Here is a 19,239-nt window from a genome sequence, read left to right as displayed (position 1 = left end):
GAATTTATTTTATTTTGTACTTATTGGCATGCGGTATACACACTATTGTAGTTCAAAATGTCACTAGTTTTCTGCTCACTTGAATCAATTTTATTTACTATTTACTGCTACAAATAATGCAATATTTGAATGTCTACTTCTACATGGATATTCTGCAAATCACACTTAAGTGCGTGGCAGAGGGTTCATTGAACCACCTTCACAATAATTCTCTACTATTCCACTCTCGAATAGCGCGTGGAAAAAACGAACACGTTTATATTTCCTTGCGAGCTCTCATTTCCTGTATTTTATTATGATCGTTTCTCCCTATGTACATCGGCGTCAACAAAATATTTTCGCTTTCAGAGGAGAAAGCTGGTGATCGAAATTTCGTGAGAAGATTACGCAGCAACGCCGGCCGGGGTGGCCGAGCAGTTCTAGGCGCTACAGTCTGGATCCGCGCGACAGCTACGGTCGCAGGTTCGAATCCTGCCTCGGGCATGGATGTGTGTGATGTCCTTAGGATAGTTAGGTTTAAGTAGTTCTAAGTTCTAGGGAACTGATGACCTCAGCAGTTAAGTCCCATAGTGCTCAGAGCTATTTTACGCCGCAACGAAAACGCCTGTATTTTAATGGTGTCCATCCCAAATCCTGTAACATGTCCGCGACACTCTCTCCCCTATTTCGCGATAATGCTCTTCGTTGCACGTTCTCGTTCTAGCTGGTAAGGATCCCAGACCGCGCAGCACTACTCCAAAAGAGGACAGAAAAGCGTAGTGTAGGCATTCTCTTTAGGAGATCTTTTACATTTTTTACGTGTTCTGCCAATAAAAAGCATTCTTTGGTTTGTCTTCCCCACAACATTTTCCATGTGTTCTTTCCAATTTCAATTGTTCGTAACTGTAATCCCTAGGAATTTAGTTGAATTTACGGCCTTTAGATTGGACTGATTTATCGTGTAACCGAAGTTTCACGTATTCCTTTTAGCTCTCATGTGGATGACCTCACACTTTTCGTTATTTAAGGTCAACTGCCACTTTTCGCACTATTCCGATATTTCTTCTAAATCGTTTTGCAATTTGTTTTGATCTTATGCTGAGTTTAATAGACGATATACGACAGCATCATCTGCAAACAACCTATGACGGCTACTCAGATTGTTTCCTAAATCGTTTGCATAGATAAGGAACAGCAGAGGCCCTGTAACACTACCTTGGCCAACGCCAGACATTACTTCTTTTTTACTCGATGACTTACTACGAACTGTGACCCCTCTGACAGGAAATCACGAATCCAGTCACATAACTGATATAGCATATTCCATAAGCACGCAATTTCACTACAAGCCGCTTGTGTGGTACATTATCAAAAGCTATTTGGAAATCTAAAAACACGGAGCGTCCTTATAGGGCCCTGTCGCAAAATATTATTTCCGTGTGACATTTCTGCCGTAGCGGATGATGGGCCAAAGTTTGTGTTGTCAGTAGTGCACGAAATGCTGTTACTTGCTTCCCCTGCACTGACTCTTCCTCCTCACTCCCCACTAAGTTACAAATTTGTTATACTGTACGTAAAATATTACTTTTTTAAACTGATTACCAAGTTTCCAAATACTGTATCTTATAACGTTTTAGCCCTGTCCAAAATGCCAAAGAGAAAGTGCAAACTTTCCGACAAATATATTCCTTTAAATAAAAAAGGTGGAACATAATAGTGAAAGATAACCCTAGTAGGGACTGTTTAAATGATTGAGAATGCAGGCAAAAGTTAGTGTACTAACAAGATTTATTTTACCAAAACAAAAAAAAAAAACAGACATAATTTACGCTAAATAAGTTATTGATTGAATACCGTAGCCGGCCGGGGTGACCGAGCGGTTCTAGGCGCTACAGTCTGGAACCGCGCCACTGCTACGGTCGCAGGTTCGAATCCTGCCTCGGGCATGGGCGTGTGTGATGTCCTTAGTTTAGTTAGGTTTAAGTAGTTCTAAGTTCTAGGGGACTTATGACCTCAGCAGTTAAGTCCCATAGTGCTCAGAGCCATTTGAACCATTTTGAATACCGTAAACAACTAACAGGTGATGTCTGCAATTTTTGTTGTGCTGCCTTCCTCAATTGCGTGTAATATTACGGTATACTGATAATTTTTACTTATGGACCGTCTGACAGCAACTGAATAAAACACAATTTTAGTGCCATACGCGTTTCGCCTTTATTTTCTGCAAGGCGTCATCAGTGGCAGGTTGCGTGAACAATTTCTTACATATTACGCTCCTGTTGCATTTTTGATTCTTGGTGTTGTTGTTCTTCTTATGAATGCCAGTTTGCTTTTTTTTTGCCCACATTCCACAGCACTATGAACTGAACGCTTGTTTCAATGCAATGATGACCTGCATTGAAACAAGCGTTCAGTTCATAGTGCTGTGCAATGTGGGCAAAAAAAAAAACACAAATTGGCATTCATAAGAAGAACAACACCAAAAATGCAACTGGAGCGTAATATGTAAGAAATTGTCCACGCAACCTGCCACTGGTGATGCCTTGCAGAAAATAAAGGCGAAACGCGTATGGCACTAAAATTGTGTTTTATTCCGTTTCTGTCAGACGGTCCATAAGTAAAAATTATCAATATACAGTAACTAACAGGTGGTTTATAATTACAATGGACGAGGATCCTGCGTGGCAGAAGTGAATCAAGTACTCTGCCACTAAAAATGTGGATAACGCAATCTGAATTGATCTGACGCCGAATAGACTTTGATTGAGCAAATCTTCTGTAGTTTCTCTACATAGGTGCAGCTGAGAGCAAGTGGCGATTGAGATCTGTGCGCCTTGACAACGCCGGAGCGGCAGTACGTTATCCTGTTTTCTTCGTGCGGCCATGGAACTTGCATCTGGCGAGATGTGTGCGGCGGAGGTGAGACGTGGAGGCGGCACCTGTGAATCGATCGCGGCCACGAAATAAATGCAAAAATCCCACGGTCCAGCAATCAGGCACACGGATCGCAGTTTACTCTCTACCAGAACCCTGAAACCACGGTAGATTTCAGTGTGTGACACACCCGTTCACAGGTCGTACCAAGGACCAATTTGGCTCACTTATACGACAGAGCGCACAAGGATACCAAACGTCAAGACTGATAAACCAAAAACGAATAAGTGTGCCCTCGGCAAACGAGCATTCCGAGACGTTTGAAGTCACACTGTCTGTACAGTATGAACTTCACCACAGGCTCCCCAGTCTAAACTACTCACAAGTGAAGTCACTCAGGACAGGTCGCAAGTACCAACCCCAGATGCCAGAGCCTCGACTAGAAGTGCATCCAGAGCAAAGTCCCGCACCCGAGTGCTTCGCACCTCTCTAGAAAAAAATTCCTTTTGCCCACAGAGTGCACAAACGACACCGCCTTCACCCTGCCTTGAGCCAATCACAGGGCTCTAGAGGTGCTAAATCTTCCCTCCCGCATGACAGCACGAACTCATGTTGAACCATGGCAAGAGTTAAGAAACCTGTGTCTCTGGCTTTAAGTTTTCGCAGAGGAGAAGATGATTTTTTCGAAAGTTGTCACTTCCCATGGCAGCAAGTGAATAGATACAGTCTTAAAGATTTTTATATAAATCGCCTGTGCCTTGGAGCTCGTTAATCCTAGCTATGAGGTGTAATAAGGATTCTATCTCCAGACGTTTCTCAGGCGGTGGATTTTTCTTATACAGCTGAGGTGGCCAATGGAAGTGGTTCACAGGCCCATTTGCAGTATTGGCGAACACAAAAACAGGTGAATCTTTATTAGACGTGGCTCTGCACACAATGCCCAGTTTACAACTCCACTGTCTAGATGCGTTCCTTCAGACCTTAACCCCCGTCCAGGCTTCGGCTGGCGCCACAGCAGGCATCGCGTCATTGTTCTGCTGGAGACCTGTCTCGATGAGTGGCTGCCCTGTACAGCTGCGGGCCTGTCTGGCAAGGTTTACTGAGGGATGGACTTGCTGCCGATTGGTTTCAACTCCCAACATGGTGTTTCTATGAGCTAAGTACCATAAAAATACCTCATGCTTTTAGCGCCCTACCAGGCTCCATCAATGTCTGCTCAGTCTGTAAACTTCCTAGAGTCTCACCCAAGGTGCATCAGGTTGTAACGAAATATTTAATAATTTTCCTTTTATGAAAAATAGGTGAGAGAGTAGCTTGTCCTCTCCGTATACGAAAAGTAGGTGAGAGAGTAAGTTGTCCTCTCTCACTGCCCTCTATTTGCCGTTGATTTCTGCATGGGTACTGCCTTACTTCAATATTGTTTAGTGTGACACGAACCAGAGAAAATCATTGAAAATAGTAGGAGAATCTCATCCTTATAACCGATATATATGTGAAAAAAGGTAACTTTTTGCCAATCAGGATTGCCCATGGCTAAAGCACATCCTAGCTTGACCTCATTCATTCCACAGGTCATTCACTCACATGAAGCTGCATGCCAGCAAGAGTACATGAAAACATTGCGTTAGACCCAGGGGTCATTGCTACATCAGACTTTCGTTAAACATTTGAGAGGCAGTTAAAAGGCCTTTCAGCAAAGAAACATACCCATTCACACCATATCCTGAGGTCAGAGATGTCTAATGTCCCTAATCATTTATTATGTCTTGGAGTATGAACTGTTCTCTGCTCATTGATTTACCCCTGCTCTATCACTCATTTGGTCACATTCATCAAACACACACATTCTCAAATTCTCAATGAACAAGGAAATGATACGTGTAATCTGTTTGTCTTATTACCTAAATTGGGTAAATTTGTGTATCGTTTTCTACGACATGAAAACAAATACAGGCACACAATCAGAGCATTAATAAATGTGCAGAAAAACATAACTCACAACCAACACAGTTCAATTGATACATACAAAAACACACAAAGATATTATGTAATGATATTACGAAAAGGTATCCTATTGCTCCCTCCACAAGGGTCCCTGGGGAGACTAATTTTACAATTGAAAATGTCATACAAATTGAGAGCATTGCACTTCTGCACATGCACAAACCGTGACTGGTGGGACTGCAGAACAGCAATTTGTACCAAAGTGGAATGGCTTCGCACTCAGCGCATGACGTGCCAGAAGTGGCGGCAGATGTCTCTGGTGTTCCCTCTCGTCTTGCAGCATCTGCTGTCTGGGCAGCAACCAGCATCTTTTGCAGCTTATGGATCGCAGCAGGACCCTTGACCTCATTCTGGTCAGGCCACAGTCAGCTGTCAGGAACTGGCGTGACAGTATTGCATTTGATGTGCAACCCACCCCCTGGCATAGAAATTCATTGAGCATTAGCAGGATGTGGGACAGCCCTACTCTTCGCATTCATCTCTGCATCGGAACACGCGCCTGCCGACACAGGAAATCGGATTGGCTCGCCTTTTGTCGACGGGCCATGTCACTCTCGGCACCCCTCTGAGTCAGGTAGGCTCAGTGCGCACGTTGACTGTGGTGCCACACAACTCACTTGTCCCTTGATTAGCGGCCTGATGGGTCATTGGCTGCTAGGGGTTATCAGCACATGGTGGCGACCCACTGTCTGCGCTGGCTTGTGATGTGTTGCCTGCACTAAAAGATGACTGGGCTGCGTGTGTCGTAGGTGCCAGCTGGCAGTGGCGGGCTGCCACAGCTGACTCATTGCGGCTCCCTGCTGCACTCACCCTTCGCTGGCTGACATGGGCCGTGTTGGTTCCAGAGCCTGCACAATCCTCAAAGTGTGGTCAAGTTCCATATTCTCTCACAAATGTCATTACATTGACATAATCCATTTACAGAAAAGAAATTAATGATGAGTATAAAATTTTTTACTTAATATATTTATTTTATTACTAAGTGCACAGATCGGAAAATAAATTTAATGACTGCAGGGCTCTGTTAATGTTGTATGAACACAAATTATGTGGTGTGAGGTGTCTTTGTTTGTGTGTGCACATGTTTTTGTTAGTTTTTGGTTAGTTCTATTCCTGTAATGCACTCTAATTCTATGCTGGCGTGTCGCTTCCCACGGCAACAAGTGAACAGATACAATCTTAAAGATCTTTATCTAAATCGCCTGTGCCTTGGAGCTTGTTAGTCCTAGCTATGAGGTGTAATAAGGATTCTATCTTCAAACGTTTCTCAGATGCTGGATTTTTCTTACACAACTGAGGCGGCCAATGGAGGTGGTTCACATGCCTATGTGCAGTATCGGTGAATATGGAAACAGGTGAATTTTTATTACATGTGGCTCTGCACACAATGCCTGGTTTAAGACTCCATTGTGTAGGCTCGTTCTACAGACCATCACCCCCAGCCCAGGTTTCGGCTGGCGCCTCGGCAGGTATCGTGGCATTGTTCTGCTGGAGACCTGTCTTGATGAGTGACTGCTCTCTCTGCCTTGTACAGCTGTGGGCCTGTCCGGCAAGATTCACTGAGGGTTAGGCTCACTGCCATTTGCTTTCAACTCCCAACATGCCATTTCTACAACCTAAGTACCATAAAAATACCTCGTGCTTATGGCGCCCTACCAGGCTCCATCAATCTCTTTCTAGGGTCTAACTCAAGGTGCGTCTGGTTGTAACATAATCTTTAATAATTTTCCCTATATGAAAAATAGGTGAGAGCATAACCTGTCCTCTTCGTACACGAAAAATATGTGAGAGAGTAACTTGTCTCAATATGAAGCCTCCTGATAACTCTGCAATACGTACGCTGCTGGAAAAAAATGAGAACACCCTTTTGTAGGTTTCCAATTCACTGAAAGTTTTATTGTTGCAACAGTGCATATCGACAACATGAAATGATTACATTTACATATCAATTACACAAGTGATTCTGTGGTACTAGATATTGACCCATGCTGATATACCCTTACTAGTAGACGGTGTAGCCTCCACAGGTGGCAATGCAGGCACTGACTCTGCCTCAAGTCGATCGTACAGATAACGAATACTGTCTGGGTATACATTATGCTAGGCCTGCTCGACCTGTTCGTGTAGTTCTGTAAGAGTTGTTGGCTGACGAATCGCACGTGTCACTTCTCGTCGCATAAAATCCCACATATTATCGATTGGAGGCACGTCCGGAGATTGCACTGGCCAACGAAGATGCTGCACGTCTTGCAGAGTATGTTGAGTTTCATGGGCAGTGTATGGGTGACCATTATCGTGTTGGAACAACACGTCACCTTCCTACTGCAAAAACGGCAAAAGAACAAGTTTAACAACATTCTCCACGTATCGAGTGCTGGTTAGCATCCACTCGAGAAACACCAAAGGTGAACAAAGAGGGCCCAGTGTGTCTTGGATGAATGCACTGTACGAAAAAGCGCTCACCAGGTCTACATTGTATGCGTAAACGACCGTCACCTGCGTGAGGCAGAATCTGCTTTCAATGCATGGCACGCCATTCCATCTTTCAAGTGATCCCCTGACGGCAACAGTCGAGGTGCACATGTCGATGCTGTGGCGTGAGTGGAAGACAGGCTAGAGGTGTGCGTTCCTGTAGTCCCCCTGCTAATAACCACTTTGCAACAGTACGTATTGATACGTCTGGGAACACAAGCCATCTTATCTGTGCTGGAGTAGCTGTACAATTTGCCACTACTGCCGTTACAACACGACGATCCTACAGGGCGCCTGTACTGCGTGGGCATCCACGACCTCTCTTACAGGTGTGAGAAACTTCACGTGACCACTGATACCTGCATCGTTGCACAACTGACGCAGCATGTCCGATTTGTGTGACAGTTCTCTGAAAGGACCACCCCGCCACTCGGAAGGCCACAATTTGACTCTTTCAAACTAGCTCAGTTAACTGTAGGAAGCACGAATGCGTCTCCGTGGCATGGTTGCCTGCTTGCTTCACATGTCTGCACCACAATGAGCCTTCTGGCTATGAGTGTTCACTTTTAAAGGGTAGTCACAGGTCGCGCTCTGGTACCTACGCCAGTAGGCTATCTGTTGACTGACGACACTGAAAACATTATCGGTACATCTGGTGCCCCTTGTCATCTTTCCAGCGGTATTAATCTTTTTTACTAGCACTATATTTAAATTTCCTTGTTTAACGTGGCATTATTTGACACAAGTGGTAACGTGGGGTGGACCCCATTCGTAGGTTATGTAATACAAAATAATATAGATGCAACCATATAAATTATGAAACTGACTCAGTTAACGCTTATCTGAAGAAATAATGCATTTTATTACATTAGAAAACAGGTAATACCTTCAGTTACATTTACACAATATAAACCAAACTTTCAATGATTCAACAGAGTCCTTCTAATGACTCTTTAAAATTATCATTCAGATACTAATCACAGACAGTAAGCAAATGTTTTATGCACATACGTTTTCCACACAGATGACAAGTAAATCAAGTTTTTACATCCTTATTTCTAGGGCAGATGATGCATCTCCTTTTCGCAGTTCACACTTCTTGTGCTGGCTTGTCATTGACAGCAAATGTTGATCCACTCATTTTTGTTGTCCTACGGCGAATTTCTCGGAGTAAGCGATCCATCATTGCCCTCATCCTTAGCTACTCTTGTACAAGCCGAATACAGTCTCCAGAAGAAAATCCTTCCTTGCCATTTTCTCCTCAGGGTTATTCCTTCTAAAAGTTGCAATGCTACTGATTCCAGCTAGATCAATTATGATAAAGAACGTCAGAGGCCACCTATTTCACTTCCTTGCAGTTGAGTATATGGCACACAACGTTTGCGCTACATGAAAAGACACCCCCCCCCCCCATTTATGTTGTTGTAGAATGTACGAGTAAATATGCTTGGTTTCTTGTTTACACTGGGGGCAGGGTCTGTTGACATATCTTCAAGGTTCATAGAAGAAATTAACAGATCATTTTTATTCTTCTTTTGGGCGTAGGATAGCGAAGTGAAGTCAGTTTGAAAGCCAAACATTGTAGATTTCACATCTTTCTTCTTAGCCACAAATTGAGGAGGAACCTTTCGCTCGTTCTTCAGCGTACCGACGTATGTCAGGTTCTTCTCCAACAATCTTAGGACGGGAGGCATACTAGAAAGCCAGTTCTATCCTGTTACTTTCGTCCCTGTGCCATACAGCGGTTCTACCAGTCTCATAGCCACATCAGCTGCAGAGGTGAAAAACTTGTATGGGACATTGTGCTGATTTCCAATATAAATCTCCATGGAAATAGAGTACCAAGTTCTCACATCTGTTAGAAGACTTTGAGGCCATACTTGTTCAGTTTGCTCGGCAAATACTGTCGAAAGCTACAGCGACCTCTGAATGGACCAAGCTGTTCGTCTACTGTCAAGTATTCAGAAGGTATTTAATTGGCTCTGCAGCTGCGTATGAAATGTTCAAATATAAACCGAACTGGTGCCAGTTTATCTTGTTATTTATGCTGTGTTCGGATGTTCGTCATCGAACCGCATGTACCTCAGAAGAAACTGGAAGTGATTCGGTAAGCGAATAGATCCTGGTAAAATTAAAAGTCCAGTGATGGCTTTTATTTCAGTATCATCAGTCAGATACGTTGTCCAGTACTTTTTATTCTTTTTCTTGTCTTTATCAATTTTATGTTTGTAATGACTGTACTAGCACTAATAACCGTGGTTATCTATTAGCGCAGAGAAGCAGTCATTGGGAGATTTAAAAGTTTTTGCCTATCCCTTTATTCCAGAAAGATGAGTTATTTCTCATTCTAGCTATGACTTTCTGATGGGCAGGAACCTTCCTCCATTTTGTACTCTCGTCTTTACCTATGAAAAAGTTACAGGTCAGAACCTGCGCCATCTGAATCAGCAGACTACTCACTAGTGGCATTCTGCTCAGCCTCGATACAGTAGTCTGACACAGAATCAGAAGGCAATCCATATACAGAGGTATCTGCATCTGAAACCTTCTCAATGAAGCAATTGGAAGCGTCTTCTTCCATCGTCTGTTATTAAAATAAAATCAGTCAAAGTTCCAAAATCACAAGCTTGAAACTGACAGGAAAGCGTGACTATGCCAATTTACACCCACTTCTTCGGCAGTGTCTTGTAACAGAAGTATTGATGTGGGGATCTACGAACTCCCCAACCACTAACTGTGAAACACTACCAACAATGAGCAACACAAGAATGAAAAGCTGGTGACAGGAAGTAAACAGGTGTGAGAAAGGATTGCTAGACGGCAGGCAGTGTTGCCAACTTCGTTCATATAAATTTAGCTAAACTAAATGTGCTGGGGATCTGTCAGACCCTATGTTAACAAAAGTTAAGTGCTGGTCAGGCAGGAACTACAGATATAAAGGATCAGGTTAGAAAGGAGAAACATAAATCCAACGTAATAGCATCAAGTACAAAAAAAATCTCGAATTATTTTGTAACACACAGTAGTATAGAATAAGAAAAAGTTACTCAACAGACTTGTGTTTAGCGTACCATGTGATCAAAAAAACATCAATATTTTGCTTCTACAGACTGCCTTAATAAGTTAATATCAAAAATATTTACTGGTTCAAAAATTACTACTCAATATGTACCAGCCAGAACAAAAATATGTTTGATTAAGCAAGTTCATGCACCTTAATCAGTTGATCTCATTCGTAACGAACTTCAAAGCTGCTGGTTTTATAGCATTAGCACTGACACATGTAGCCATATAAATGAAAAAAAGCTTCCAGTTTTCATTCAATATTTTACCAAGACAGGTACAAATGAAAAATGATTGAAACTGGGACGTTTGAGAGGGGTAACACCAGATACGGTGGTAAGTTTTTGTGTACAGGTCTTAAATGATTTAAAAACTGACATGATGAAATGCATTGGATATGGATGTGAAGGTGTCAACGTCAGTTTGGAGGATGAAAGAAATATAGTACTAATAATGTATGCAATAAACGAAGGCTAGAAGCTGGAACAGATATTAAAGGAACTGGATGCCCTGCTCGCAGATTACATATTAGTTTACAAGCAACAACCATCCAATTATCATCTGATATTGATTAAATAATTCAAAAATGATTTAAGTATTTTGATATATACACTGGAAGTACAGAAAGTCTAAATGATCTCTGTGAATTTGTAAATGTAGAATATAAAACTCTTTCACTTTGTGAAAGGAAATGGACATCATTGTGACTAGCTACAGAGTGTACTATAAAGTTATCTGATGCTTTAAATTTTTTTTGTCAGAGGAAAAATCACCCACATTATACTTCATATTTTTTCAGGAATCCTCTCATTGGAGCCTGTCTTTGGTTTCCTCATAGTCAGTGTACCACTTTACTTTTCATTTCCAATTATTACAAAGCGAGCAAATAAAAATCTATTATAGAAGTTTCGAATGTTATTACATTGACTGGAAACACAGTAATGGAAAATTAGGTTTTTACCTTCTCAAGTTAAAACAATGAAAATAAAGGCCAAGAAAATTGAATAATTTCCAAAAAACAAATTGATGGCTTTCATGAAGCAGAAGTAAAATTTTATAAAACATTGACTGACTACTTGAAACTATGGACAGTACCATTAAAAATACTTTGTGTTTTGGTGTCTCACTTTGGAAAAATGCCTGAATGGAAAGAAGTAGAAAAAAAGTGGAATGTTTTAAAACAAAAAAATATTAATATGAATTTCACATTTTTATTTAACCAAATTACCACAATAAATACCATTCTAAATTGTGAATTACAATCTCCAGATTGGAAAACCAAAACAGCTTCTGAAAACTGAGTAGTTGTTTTTTCCCAATTAGAAATGGAATTTCATGAGCAATATAAAGATTTATGATGCATATGCGACTACAGTTTTTCAATGACAGATCAGAATGCTAACGTAGAAAGAATATCTTCTTTGATGGAAATACAGAGGACAGATGAGAGGAATAAACTTGCAATCGACACTGTGAAAGTATTCTACTATGCATGGAAAATTATGATTTTGATTGTTCTGAAATACACGATTATTTATTAAACATTGAGGCGGTATTAAAAATGGCCAAGTCAAATGCAAACTACAAAGAAAAGGAATTAAACTTCAGGTTAATTTCGGTGATATTGTAGTTAAGTGGTCAAATATGAGATTATGTTGTGTTATTCTTTTTGTTCCTAAAACTGATATACCTGGTGGACATATATGTTCCTGTATACATATGTATACATTTTGTTTGTATTGCGTTTCTGTTCTTAATAAACGTGTTTTTGTTAAAATTTGAGATTCGTTTCTTTCATTGTGTCCTGGTATCTCAAGCAAGAAATTGGGAATCTCCCAGTTGGACGACCGAGAAATCTGACCTCCTTACGCCTACATATTTAGTTTATTTCACAGCCTTTAGATTTGTGTGATTTATCGTGTAACCGAAATTTAACGAATTCCTTTTGGTACTCTTTTCGATGTACTCACACTTTTTCTTATTTAGAGGCAACTAGCACTTTTCCAACCATACAGATCTTTTGTCTAAATCATTTTGCAATTGGTTCCGATCTTCTGTTAACTTTAGTAGACGGTAAATGACAGTATCGTCTGCAAACAGTATAAGAAGGCTGCTCAGATTATCTCTTTAATCGTTTATAAACATTAAGAACAGCAGAAGGCCTATAAAACTTCCTTGGGGAACGCCAGATACCACTTCTGTTTTAACTTTCCGTCGATTGCCGTGAATTGTGACTTTTCTGGCAAACCACGAAATGAACTCAATAGGTATGCAATTTCAGCAGAAGTCCTTTGTGTGAAATGGTGTCAAAAGTCTTCTGGAAACACAGAATAAAATAGGTAATCAATCTGAGATCCCCTTTCCACAGCACTCATTACTTCATGTGAATGAAGAGCTAATTGTCTTTTACAAGAACAATATTTCTTGAATCTTTGCTAACTATGTGTCAATAGATAGTTTTCCTCGAGGTAATTCATAAGATTTGAAAACAGTGTATGTTCTGAAATCTTGCTGCAAATCGATGTATTTCTTTTCTTGAGTACCAGAGTTACATGTGTAACTTTCCAATCTCTAGGTACATATATTTCATCGAGCTAGTGTTTTTATATGACTGCTAAATATGGAGCTACGTAAGAGTATATAAGCATAAACTGAAAGGATACTAATTGGTAACTTTGCTGCTACACATTTCATGCCCAAAAAATAAAAAAAGAAATTGCTTGTCGTGAGCCAAGGGATATGCCGACATCCTCAGGAACCTCTCTGGCGGTGATTCGGCGATTTTCCACAACCATTTTCTTTACTTCTTCCACATTGTCATCAGTAATTGATGTGCTAGGACGTCCAGGGCTGTTTGCGTGCCGGCCGAGGTGCCCGAGCGGTTCTAGGCGTTAGTCTAGAACGCTACGGTCGCAGGTTCGAATCCTGCCTCGGGCATGGATGTCTGTGATGTCCTTAGGTTAGTTAGGTTTAAGTAGTTTTAAGTTCTAGGAGACTGATGATCTCAGATGTTAAGTCCTATAGTGCTCAAAGCCACTTTTTGAGCTGTCGGCGTCTACAACGTTTTCTCGACCCTCTTTGAAACGTTTATACCACTCGTACACTCCTGTCTTATCTATAGAAGATTCACCAAAAGCCATATTTAAGATTTCGAATTTGGTGCTGCACATTATTTTTTAAGCAAAATTTAATGCAGATTCTTTGATCCATTTTTTCGAAAGTAAAATTGCGCCGACCACACGGAAACATACATTTTCGTCAGTTAATAAGAAACAAAATATTCAAAGCAGCTGAAAATGTAAACGTAAATCAGGACCATGTGGTCCGCCCCTGGTAGCTGAGTAGTCAGCGCCATGGAATGTCATACCTAACGGCCCGGGATCGATTTCCGGCTGGGTCGGAGATTTTCTCCGCTCAGGGACGGGGTGTTGTGTTATCCTAATCATCATTTCATCGCCGTCCACACGCAAGTCGCCGAAGTGGCGTCAACTCGAAATACTTGCGCCAGGCGAATGGTTTACCCGATGGGAGGTCCTAGCCATAAGGCATTTCCATTTAGGACCCTGTGTATCAACAAGAGAACAAAAAAATTGAAAATCGAATGATAAACCCGCTAAATTAAAAAAATCCCGTTACTTTTTGATAACACCTCTGATGTTGTGAAGTGCTTTCTACTTCAGTTGAGGTAAATCACTATCAACTGTGGCATTGTAGCATTCTGAAGCTACTACATAAACAAATTAGTTCAATTAAGGTATATCTTATTTATAACAACTCCGAAATATCTTGACCTGAAATCTGGTGCACAAACATTCCATACAGTAGACTCTTAGTCTTAACAAGTTATCACCCATAGTAATGTCCTCCATAATTAGGTTGTTAATGGCAATGCAGCACTGTATGTGACCATAGTGGTTCTAATAATAAATTTGTTTATTCATCTGGTATATTCCAGTACAGCAGTCTGTATACAACTGCGACTGTCATCCAGTATATTGTCTCTATGTAACTGCGACTGACGACTTTGGAACGCAACTGTTAACCATAGGATATAACTCCAGAATTCGACTGCGACTGTCTGCAGCCCTCCGTCTGCAGATTTTAACACCACCCAGATGGCTGCATGGGAACCGTGTGATTGTCTGTTGCTGCTGGGAATAATTAGCTCGTTGCCCTTTGGCTCTCCTAGTCAGATGCCATCTTCATCCCTGGTCTGTGTCCCTGTGAGGTGTGGCAAAATAGTGCCTTCACCGACGGCGATCTCTGTCGAGCAGCTGCCAAGACTTGCCCTGCTGACTGGCTTGCCTGCAAAGCAAGGAAACCAGTACACAGTGATGTGAGAGGTGATGTATCTGAGAGGGCTAGCTGGAGGATCCAACACCATTCCCCACACTCCACAAGGAAGGGGGATTTGAAGGCTCTTCTTTGTTGGCCATTATCATGGATTGTAGACAAGGTCCCGCTGTGTCCTGGGCTGTGTGCTCGTACTGTGGCTATCTACATCTAGGCGTCGCTGGCGATGGACAGCATCAGTGACAGTAGGCCGCTGCTACATTGAAACTCCCCCTTCACCCATGTGAGAAGTTGCGTCGTCGGTACACACAACTGAAAAAGTGCTCTAAGCTATCTAAGGCAGGACCACCTCCAGGCACAGTCAGGTTTGGTGACATGGGTTTAGTGCATGTCTCTTTCCTGTCCCAACTAAGAAACCAACTTGGAGACTGTGGCTGCAGCAGTGAGCTGCCATTTCCCATGACAGGAGCTGATAACGCACACAGTGTCCCAGTGGCAGAGTACCGCCCAGGATGGTAGGTTCTGCGTCTGGCGCTGGTGCAAACTTTTCATCAGCGACTCATCCACACTTGTGGCGCTTCTGTAAGTAGAAACGAGAGACGACCATCTTTTCAAGGATGCTCAGGTGCTATGATCTACATTTGATTCATGAACTTTCAGATGAATTCGCCAGTGACCCTGTCGGTCGTGCTTTGGAGGTGCTGTACAATTGTTGCACAGATGGAAAATAAACCGTGAGTCACAAAAAGGGTAGCCAGCCGTTGTGGCACAAAAAGGGCACCTCAGTCCATCACAATGGCGTGAGGAACATCTTCCACCATGAAAATCTGATGAAGTGCCCAGATTGTGTGGAACTTATGTTGTACCACATTAGTCTGAGTAGGCATCCAGCAGCACAAGCCAATGCATTTTCAGAAGATGTCCAATGGAACAGAGGTGATGCTGACCCCATGGTTCCAATAGTTCTGGTCCAGGCAGGGATAAAGGGGGCGATGCACCAATCCTGTTCACATCTGTGACCTAGATGTTGGCAACTTAACCCTGAGTCCTGGAATACAGATGTTAAAAGAGATCTAGACCCAAGATATGGGCTGCTTTGCAGGATTGTGGCGTTAAAACTGTAATTTGCACTTGAGTTTCATTATGCTTCGCATGCACTTGACAATGTCTTCCGATGCTCACTGTCCACTTACTGTACCTTTTCAGAGTTCTGTGTAACTTGAATAACCTTGGAGATCCAATTAAAGCATAAGTGTCACTATTGATAAGAGATTTAGATGAACCAGTGTCTTTGTGAAATTTAACCATTTGACCCTTGATTGCGAGATTTACGACCAGAGTTTTGTCATTATGTGAAAGAATCTCATACACATTATTTTCAAATTCATCATCGTTACAGTCATACTAAACATGTGAGAGACAAGTGTATAGATTATTTTCAGAATCATTAGTAATAGACGTGTCGTGTGATAGAACAGCACACATTGCATTTTGAAATCGTTAGTATTGGAATCAAAACTATTCACTGAAACATCTATATCATCTTTAACAGGTGGAGCACTTAATGGTGCAACGTAATTTCTCTAAACAAACTTCTGCTTAGTGATGAAGCTTCTGACAAAATAAGCAGCTGATGCATTTGTAATAGCCAAACTGTCTGTGTGCCATGAAACACTGAGAGCAAGATTTGACTTGACAACACTTGCAGGCATAAGACAGTTTGCCCTTGTTCTGGGGCATAGCCTGAGCCCTCAGAGCCTGGCTGTTTACCATTCTGTTTATGAACATCCACACATTTAAAATATGTGTGAATAAGTTCAGTTTCCTTGTAGTTAAGTACCTGTTCTGTTTGATCTGCTCAAACATTTGAATAATTAATAAGCAATCATGTAATGCAGGTTTATTAAAACGAAAAAGGTGCATATGTAGCCCTGCAGCCGGAGCACAGCAATTAACATAGCTCTTATGGCAATATCTGCATAGGTAAGAGCACACAAACACAAGGAAACAATGGTAGACAAACAGGAAAATAAAGACACAAATAATGAGAAAACTAGTCAAACTACACCAGCACATACAACATGCACTACCACAAAATGGCATACAGTGACCTATCATAACAAATTCAATCATGAAATAGGTAACATATTCAAAAAAGCTTATAAAACAAACAGCTCAATACAAAAGCAGATAATAAAACTGAAATCAAAACAAGACAGATACCAAAAATATGGTATATATCAGCTCAGTTGCTGAGATTGTGAAAAAATATACATTGGAATGACTGGTAGGATATTTGACACAACATATAAAGAACACATCAGAGCATTGAAATACGGTACAAACCATTCAACATTTGCAGATTATCTAAAACAGAAATACCAAAGACTAAGCAATATTGAAAAATATGTGAACATAATAAGGATCAATAAAGACAGACACCTCCTCCCTTTTCAGTAAAATTTGCACATATGCAAAGGATTAACACAAACTAAACAGTTGTCAACGATCAAATAATGTTCAAAACCAAACGCTATATAAAGTAATTGGAAAAAAATCGCATGTAAAAGAAAAGAGCCTCTTCCACTCATCACCATCTCCAAACCACCTGCCCCCCCCCCCCCCCCAACCCCTCAGTTTCATTTCACTACTTGTTCCTCACCTTTTCATCCAACTCGCTCTACATAACTCACTCTCCATCACACTGCTATGCACTTACATCACTATTCCTCTATTACTCTCACACAGTATATAAATACACAGCAAAATAATTAAACAAAATAACACGCATATAATTAACTACACAATTGTGTAGGTCAAAGATAAACAATGTTGACAACGCTACAAAACACAGTACACACTTAGAAGTATAAAAACAAACAGTTAACAGCGGTGTATGAAAAAGTGAGCTGTGTAAAACATAAAAAGTGCATAGCTCTGCAAAGCAGCGAAAAATTAGACTAGAAGTATTGAGCCATGGCGGCTTTAATCTTGGCGGCATGGCACTTCTCTGGCGCCACAAGCTACTTGGGTTTCCAATATCGACCTGATCGTATGTCGCGTGCTAGGCTCTTTGGCCGACGCATGGCGGGGCCTGGTATAGGCAGTGAGCCAGTGGGCATATGGCTGGCAAGTTATGGCTTTTGGGGACTCTGGCTGTCCAGTATGAGCCTCGAGTGATTAAATTCGTGGAGGAAAGTGATGCCAGCTCTCTCAAGGACTGGTAGCAGCGAGTTTCAGGAAGAACAGCTGATGTTGCATGCAACCTGTTTGGCAACTTCCCAGCCTACTCTGCAAGATTAAATTTTACGGCATTTCGAAGATCGCCTATATGGATTGTAGGTAATAAGTCTGCCTGGAATTTTGTAAATCACGGCTCTTTCACACCGCAGTACAGTCAAGTTTATTTTTTAATTTTTTTGGGTACTTGATATTGTAAGGCCACGCCTGTGTTATGTGGAACTGCACCTGTTATATTAACACGCTTACGAGTGATTGTGTGTATGATCATTGGTCAGTCTGATTGTAGTTTCTATTAAAGGCCGTATGCCATGCAAATGTATGAGTATTCTCTGCTATAAATAGAATCAACGAAATTATAAATTTGTAGCGTAATCTGTGTTGGAGGCAAAGCATCCTTTGTAGATGAGTACGATTTAATCATCGTGTCAGTAGGCCCTGATATTTCAGCTTCTAAATTACAAGTAATTTAAAGGAGTGTTAAGCTTGTAACTTGTATGTGTAGTCACTTGCGTAATAAGCAGAATTTTTCTACATATTAGGCATTCTCGTCTGTAGCCTTTTTGCGCAGATTAATGTTGGCTTTTGATGTGTGTCGGCAGGGTAGCTTTCGTAGAGGATGACGTGTTCCTGTTCCCTGGACCCAGAGCAGAGACAAGTTTGATTTATGCCACAGTGACATTTCTGTTGTCGTATAAAATCTCAGTTTGGTGGCTCAAGTTAAGTAAAGTTGATCGTTTGATGTCTGCCATGGAGGAGTGTCGCTGATTAATCTGCCCTATTTGCTGATTTCAGTAAACTCACAAGGTTTAAAACGTGTTCTACAACCCTGAAGTTCCTCCTTACTCTACTTGCTCTTTAACTACTCATTTACACCTTGCATCCTTGCTTCTCCTTCTGAGTGAGTTAAGTTTTAAGGCCTTTTAATTATCAATATTCAGTCGGTAGCTAACTCTACTCATTGTGATACTTTGCCTGCTTGTTCCTTGTTGGCTGTAATAGTGATCTGCTGTAGTTCTCAGCTTACCTTGTATTTTGGGCAATTCTATTTTTTTGAGTGTCATTGTCAACGTTTCTGCTGGTGTGTACCAGTTGGGAGTCAAATTTAAATTGCATGTCCTCCCAGCTTATCTTGTATTTTGGGCAATTGTACATTTATTTAAGGGTCAGTACCAATGTTTCTGCTGGTCGGGCCAGTTGGGAGTCACATTTAAATTGTATACCTTCTCAGCTTTGCCTGTATTTTGGGAGATTGAGAATTTTATTGCTTAAGGGATATTTATTGAGGCTTATACACTGTTAAGGACTTCCCAA

General features: G+C 41.3%; 1 long non-coding RNA gene across 1 annotated transcript in view; it reads right to left on the bottom strand.

Annotated features, from left to right (window-relative positions):
- Positions 1 to 13,688: 13,688 nt before the first annotated feature.
- LOC126475383 (uncharacterized) overlaps positions 13,689 to 19,239 on the bottom strand; it is a 111,620-nt gene continuing 106,069 nt past the window's right edge. Inside the window, exon 4 of the long non-coding RNA XR_007586713.1 lies at positions 13,689 to 14,697. This is a non-coding gene — a long non-coding RNA (uncharacterized LOC126475383). The remainder of the gene's footprint in view (positions 14,698 to 19,239) is intronic.

Source organism: Schistocerca serialis, chromosome 4, assembly GCF_023864345.2.
Source record: "Schistocerca serialis cubense isolate TAMUIC-IGC-003099 chromosome 4, iqSchSeri2.2, whole genome shotgun sequence".
Taxonomy (NCBI): domain Eukaryota; kingdom Metazoa; phylum Arthropoda; class Insecta; order Orthoptera; family Acrididae; genus Schistocerca; species Schistocerca serialis.
This window is presented reverse-complemented; position numbering and strand designations above follow the sequence as displayed.